Source organism: Tachypleus tridentatus, chromosome 7 (assembly GCF_004210375.1).
Source record: "Tachypleus tridentatus isolate NWPU-2018 chromosome 7, ASM421037v1, whole genome shotgun sequence".
NCBI classification, from domain to species: Eukaryota; Metazoa; Arthropoda; class Merostomata; order Xiphosura; family Limulidae; genus Tachypleus; species Tachypleus tridentatus.
Genome location: NC_134831.1, coordinates 41,694,886 through 41,702,410, shown reverse-complemented (window position 1 = coordinate 41,702,410; position 7,525 = coordinate 41,694,886). Strand labels below are relative to the sequence as shown.

Genomic DNA, 7,525 nt, shown 5'->3' with positions numbered 1-7,525 from the left:
ACAACGTCCCACATCTATACCACCCTTCACTGCCTGCAGACAGTTGTGGGAAGGTGGCTGCTCTCCAAAGTAAAGAAGAAAAAGTTAATTGAAAAATAGGTACTACTATTTGGGGGTACGTAAGTTAAAAACTTGCCTCTTGAAATTAGAATTCCAACTCCAATTATGATAGAAAGGCACTAATTGGTAGCCCAGTAAACGAAATATACTACTATAACAGTCCCATTAACAGTCCATATAAACTAGTATAGCACCCAACCACCACCCATTTATTAAGTCTACTGTGACTATCGTGCTCTAAACAAGCTTTTATATGCGGCAATATGTACATCCGCATAAAGTAGTATCAAGCTGTGACCTTATATATAACTAAAACTACTTAATATAAATTTTTAGTAAAATTTCTCTAATTTTCAATTTTTTATATTTATTTAATGCACTCTTATATTTGTTACAGAATAGTTTAATAATTTTATTTAAAGTTTCTTTATTAAATCCAATAACTATTTATATTTGTATCAGTATTTGAAAATTACTGATAAAATATTGTAGAATATTATAAAATACATATATATTAAAGACACTAAATCAATTGTATTTTTATAGCTCGTACATACCAATTACTATATAAACTTATTTGAGGAGCGTCTGGTAACTATAAACAAATTAAAACCCTGAAATACAGTGTGCACGTGCATGTATAATCCAAAGGCGGGAAACCTTTTAAGATTTAGTTGGCGCTTTGGCACTATAACAATTTACTATAACACCACAGTATATGATGAAGTTTAATTAACGGTTCTAATACAAATGGACAGAATAATTACTAAAGTCAACCTATTACTTGCGTCTTTACAAGATACTATAAATTAAATTCTCGTTAGCGTTCATCAAGAATATTTAAGAACACTGGTGGGCACCATGAAAATGATGGGCACGATAATTAAAAAACAAACAAACAAACTATTTCTGTTATTAATGTTCGATTACGTCACAAATTATACGTCGAACATCAGGTAAAAAATCTACATGGTTTAGGGTAAAACTTTTTATAGCTGTCTAGTAGATAAATAAGTTGAATTGAAGGAATCTCATCCTCACCGTAACTCATTCGTTTTTTTGGAATTTGGTGAATCTGATAGAGGAAGTTTGAGAAAACCTAATCAACGGCCACCAGGCGGTTTTAGGTATTTTTAAGTATTTATTTAAATTTAACTGTGAAATATAAATTACCAGTTAACAACCTGTTTAAGTTGCTAAACATTTTTTTTTACATTTCCTTTTTTACAGCAATAATTTTCGCTTGTTTTGAATTTCGCGCAAAGTTACACGAGGGCTATCTGCGCTAGCGGTCTCTAATTTAGCAGTGTAAATCTAGAGGGAAGGCAGCTAGTCATCACCACCCACCGCCAACTCTTGACTCTTGAGTTACTCTTTTACCAACGAATAGTGGGATTGGCCATCACATTATAATGCCCTTACGGCTGAAAGAGCGAGCATGTTTGGTGGGAGGGGGATTCGAGCCCGCGACCCTCAGATTACGAGTCGAGTGCCTTTTCCACCTGGCCATGCCAGGCCAGTTTTCGCTTGTATCTTACGTTTCGCTTAAGTTTTGTTACACTCTTTCCTCCTATTTACTGACTGAATTTTGCAGGGCTGGATGAACTGTGATTGATTTCTGAGGCTCTACTTTTCATGTATATTAAATTTCTTCCTTTACTCACCACCTCATTTTCCAATTTCAAATTGGAACATTTTACATCAAACAAAGAACATGTTCTTCTGACGTGCACGTAATGATTAAGTTGTTATTATTTACGAAATTGAAATACTCCTATATAGCAAGAGATTTACAGAGTTTACAAGCATCAAAATGTCATGTTTCCCATGGATAAGCCCATTACACACTGTGAACAGCATAACAACATGGCAACAAAATGTAAACATTAAAAACAACAACATGTTACAAAGCTTTAACTATTTTAATAAAATAAGTAGTGGAATCTCGTGCCTTATATACGACACCTCCAGCAAATAGATGAACTACATGTTTGCCCGCGAGACCCATTTATTGCAAGCGCCACCCAAAAAAAAAAAGAGACTTTAGGTAGTTTTTATGGACATATTGTAGTAATACTACATTTATTGAAGTGTTGTACCCGCTCTTTCACTACTTTTTTGTACGAGCTCTCCAATTCCAGTACTGTTTCTGAGGGATGATTTTTTTTTTTAAACTTAGATATTTGTTGTATAATTATTTGCATTAAGAGGTCTGTAAGAAAGAATTGTAGTGAATAACAACAGAAATAGAAATCAGGTTATGATTTCTTAAATGCAGGGATCCAAACATTTTGAATGATGTTATTATATTTAAATAATAATAGTATAATAATTAGTAACGAGAAACACAGCTTTCTAAAGGCAGTTGCCATTGATATTTTAAATAGGGTTCCTTTTAATTTATTTTAAAAATACGGATAAAACAGCCGTACTGTATTCTAATCCATAAAGTCACATACATAATAAGTTTTAGCCTATATAATTTCACCGCTCTATTTACCCCTCCACACTCTAAAGTCTCTAATTAATCCACGCTTGAATGTTTGCACTTTTACTATTCTTACCTCATATAGCGACGACCTGATATGGCCTGGTGGTTAGGACACTCTACTCGCAATTTGTGAGTCGCGTGATCAAACCGAGTTACCGAATGTGCTCTATCTTGCCGCCGTAGAGGCCTTATAATGTGGCAATCAAACCATCGTAAGATGGTAAAGAGTAGCTCATAAGTTAGTTGTGGGTGTGTTGACTAGCTATCTCTCCTCTTATCAGTTACTTCAGTATTAGGGATGGCTAGTGCAGATAGCTCTCGAGAAGCTTTGTGTATAATTCAACAAAAACAAAGATGAAGTGACGTTTTAGAATTCCAAAGTGTGGCTCCAGGTTCCGTGATCTCAAGAACTATAAAACATTGAAAACCTGATTACTTCAGAAAAGATTAGATTTCTCTCTTGATAAATTATTTCCAAATTTTTAAGCACTTTAGAATAGTAAAAATATTTCAGTCATTTTAAAATTTAGATACCATCCTAAGGATCCCCGGTTTGTCAGTTTAAGGACTTACAACGCTAAAACACAGCATGCAAATACTCATACAAATAAAACTATTCTAAGTTTTGTATATATCTTAGTAGGACATTAAATTTGTTTCAAATGTGTTCTGTAAGGTTATTTTTATAAATATCTTGTCAACACTGGAGTGCGTTTTAATTACTGATCATTTTGATTTCATTAAGGATCCAGCCATAAAAGTTCATTTTCTATCATAATTCAGACCGTACTTTGAAATAATGGACAAATAGACAAACCCTAAAAAAAAGAGAAAAAATATATGGTGCATATTCGAGAATAAAAAGATTTAATCATCAGTGATTTACGATGTCCCTGAAAGTGAGGTAAACGTTTTTTGTCTTTACTTTCTTTTCATGACTTATTGGTTGAGTGTACACAAACTGAAAAAGAAATGAAAAATACTCTAATTTAACTCCAGTACACTCACGTATGATTGACTTGGTTTACAGAGAGCAAGTATGTAACAGACAAAATCTTACCGCCATAACTGAAAGTAATACTGTAATCCACGAGTTAGAGAAAACAACTGTCGTGGTGACGTTTCGAGATTGTTTTCCATAATGAAGGCCTCAAACATTAAACGAACGACCATTTATTGCAGAGATAACTTTTATGATGCCATAAACCGTGATGAAGGGTCTTTGTCTTGTATGAAAAACTGATGGAAATGTGAGTGAAATAAATAACATTTGCTTAGATAAATAACAGATAGTTACAATATTCTTCGCTGTAAATAATAATATGCGTCTGACAAATTTAATAAAGGTTCACCTTTAATGAGTTAACATTATATAAATTGGAAAACACTTCTTTTAAAATATAAACTGTTATTTTTCTCAGCAAATGCCAACTAAATCAAGTGAACACTTATTGACTACTACCGCGCGAAATAAGTTTGTTCATAGTTTTTATTAGTAACGTAATTTTTTTCATTATGCTATAACATATTCACTGTATTGTGAAAGATTGTTATAATTTATGGTAGAAATTGGTGTGCAGTATAAATGGAACATGCAAGAATTTAAACGCTTTGAAGAAAGAGTCTCAGTATTATAATATTTGCAGAAAAAACAAAAAAGAAAACCGTAAAAGTTACCTATACCATGCACTTTTCTTGTTACTATCGCTGCCGCGGTCAGTAACCAATGATGCAATAATTTTCACAATTAACTAAAAAAAGGGCATCGCCTTATTTGCACTTTGTTACTTAATGCCGCTAAGTTTTATTATACAAATTTTAAACATGTATAAAGACAAATAATGTGTTCATTAAAAATCAAAATCAAAATAATTTCTCTGAATAATTTAGCCTGATGTAAATTACAAGATCTCCAATCGATCACTAATTGATGTCTAAGCCTTTCAAAAAGATGCCTTTAACGTTGCATTGTTTAACTGTTTCCGTAAAAACGTTTCAATTTGAGTTATTTCCGCCAGAAGAGTCTGCAAACAGAACGATTAGTTAGAAGTCGAAAGGCTATGTTATATTTAAGTTACGATTTTCGTAATGTGTTTTATAGCATAGTTTATTTGAAAGCTTATTCTGCTTCACAGATCTTTTGAGCTCAGTATTAAAGCTGTTCTAACATTAACAGTTTTAATGAAGTTTTCCTAACTTTTCATCTGAAATTGTAAAGTCGATCTGACAAGGTAGGTTTAACAGTGCTACTTTCTAGACTATAGCTTTTTACTTTAGGTCTACTGTAATCTTCGGTATCAAAACTCAGGTGCAGAGAGAATAGAAAAGTTCTTTAAAATGTTTCAGTATTTTAAATTTTCATGAATGTATTTCATCTATCTACTAAGCAGTTTGATGTTTTTGAAATTCTAGTGCAGTTTATGTTATATACAGTGGTTCGTGTAACAAACTAATCAACATGAGTATATCAAATTAGGCCTATACTAATCATGGTTAAAATTGGACGTTGTTAACAATACTAAATATAATTTAGACATTAAGTAACCTTTATTTAATTGCGAGCAGAACAATAACAATTATATATATGGACTTCTTAACATATAGTAGAATTCTAAGTTTCATAAAATCTCTCCAATGGATATTTATTGATTAAGTTAGTTAAGGCCCTCTTGCATACCCTCCTGAACCAGCTACCATTGTCAACAAACATTCAAAATATTAAATATTGATTATAACAATTCACTTGGACCAGCCTACGAACCAACCTAATATTAAGTAATAATTCTAAGAACTCATGAGGGAAAACAAAGAAGAATATATAACAATACCTCAACCACTCTCTCATATCCAGAGCACACAAAACAAACACTAAGAAAATGCCTATTTTTATGAATGATATATCTGAACAGAACAACACATTTAGTACTCAACATGTCCAAGTAGTTTTATATGAATTGGAAAAAAATGTCTTACCTGTCACATATACTATAAAATATCATTGGTATGTTTTGATTTATTACTTATATGTAAGTGTGTGTTTTCTTATAGGAAAGTCACATCGGGTCGTCTGCTGTGTCCACCGCGGAGAATCGAACGCTTGGTTTTAACGTTATAAATCCATAGAGTTACCGCTGGACCAGAGGTGGACTACGTATTGAGGAAGACAATTGTTAGAGTCAAGAATAGCATGTCCCATAACATCACAGTGAAAATAAAATATAATACTAAAGAAAAATAGACGATGCCATGTTAACTGTGGCAAAATGTGTTGTTGTATTGTTATATTTTGCAATCCCATTTTACCTTGAATTACTTTAACATGTACATGCGTTTGTTTTTTAGAGCACAACCATATGAGCTTCCTGCGGTGTCCATCAGGGGAAATCGAACCCCAGATTTTAACGTTGTAAGTCTGTAAACTTATTACTGTTCCACCGTATGTGTGTTTACACTGTATAAAAGTTTAGCATTTTAACTCGTATTTTAGAACATTCTTTATTGTTTTTGTGTAAACCGGTAATTTATTAACATTAACTAGGAAACTGTCAAATGAGTTGTCTAAATTATCTACATATAGCCCACCTGTGTAATCAAATCGGTATGGCGGACTTTGGTCTTTCATGATAAATGTCCTATTTTGGGGCATTAAACCCCAACAAATAACTTGTTTCGTACAGGCCAGGCTTACGTATTTTTAAATAAAAAGTATATATTTTTGTAAAGTAAACCATGCATCAGCCTATATTAATTCACGTTGAATGTTTGTGAAACTAATTTTTTTATCCGTGAAATCCTTCTAAAGTTTTAGAGCTAGTAAGACCAAACTTGACAGGTGGACTCTAGGTGGCCTGGGGCTGCCCTATATGACCTACTTCCTGTAAGAAAGCTAGAACACACCCGAAAGACTATCCAGACATGATAGGATCTAGAAAAAGGTTTTCAGGGTCGCTGAACTTAAATCTTGTGTTCTTGCCCCCTTTCACCAGGATCCAGGGGAACTAACTTTTAAATCGTGCTCCTACTCATATTCACAAGCTAACGGGACAAAACGTGGCACGTCTGTATGTTTAAAACGATAAAAACTGGGTTTCGATACCCGTAGTAGACACAGAACAACTAGCCCAACTTGTGACTTTGCGCTTAACAACAAAAGAAACAAACAGAGTTTGTAACTCTCTGTCTTTTGTGGCACGCTTTGGAGCTACTTGCGCCTAGTGCCACTCTTTGGAACTATCAGCCCTCTGGTGACACTCTTTGGAACTATTACGTAACACGACTTTCATATAGCAAAGGATACCCCCTACCCTGCTTGGTAGCACCCTTTGGGTACAGGTTCAAGTACTTAACTGGTGTGTAAATCTAAATATGCGAAAAATATTGTAATTATCCATGTGTTCGCGCTTAGTGGGAAGACAGTTCTTTCTCCAAAATAATCTGAACATGCATCTCAGGATATCCAAATTTTGAAAATTTCCTATTAGAAGACCCCGAGGACTCTTATAAGAGGAAACAAGTGTAAAGAATTTCTAGTTAGCTCTGCGATATACGTGTGTAAGTTATGTATTTACAAACGTTTATAATGGCAGACAAAAGATAGACCTAAAAATCTTTTTTCACTCCTGTGAATTCAACTCTGCTATAAGCTAACTAAAATGAATCTGGTAACAAAAATCAGTAATATCCACTTTTGCTAAGCCTAATGGGTTGCTTGAGGTATTTATTATTGATAAATAACCGTACTTGAATGGCAGTCCGGGAAAGTATTTCACTAGAGATGTTTGTTTGTTTTGAATTTCGCCAAAGCTACTCAAGGGCTATCTGCGCTAGCCGTCTTTAATTAGCAGTGTAAGACTAGAGGGAATGCAGCTAGTCATCACCATCCACCGCCAACTCTTGGGCTACTTTTTTACCAACGAATAGTGGGATTGACCGTCACATTATAACGTACCCACGGCTGGAGGGGTCGAGCATGTT

General features: G+C 33.9%; 1 long non-coding RNA gene across 1 annotated transcript in view; it reads right to left on the bottom strand.

Moving 5' to 3' along the window:
• Positions 1-3,476: 3,476 nt before the first annotated feature.
• LOC143255513 (uncharacterized) overlaps positions 3,477-7,525 on the bottom strand; it is a 30,204-nt gene continuing 26,155 nt past the window's right edge. Inside the window, exons 2-3 of the long non-coding RNA XR_013030685.1 lie at positions 5,525-5,698; positions 3,477-3,790 (exon numbers count right to left, since the gene is read on the bottom strand). This is a non-coding gene — a long non-coding RNA (uncharacterized LOC143255513). The remainder of the gene's footprint in view (positions 3,791-5,524; positions 5,699-7,525) is intronic.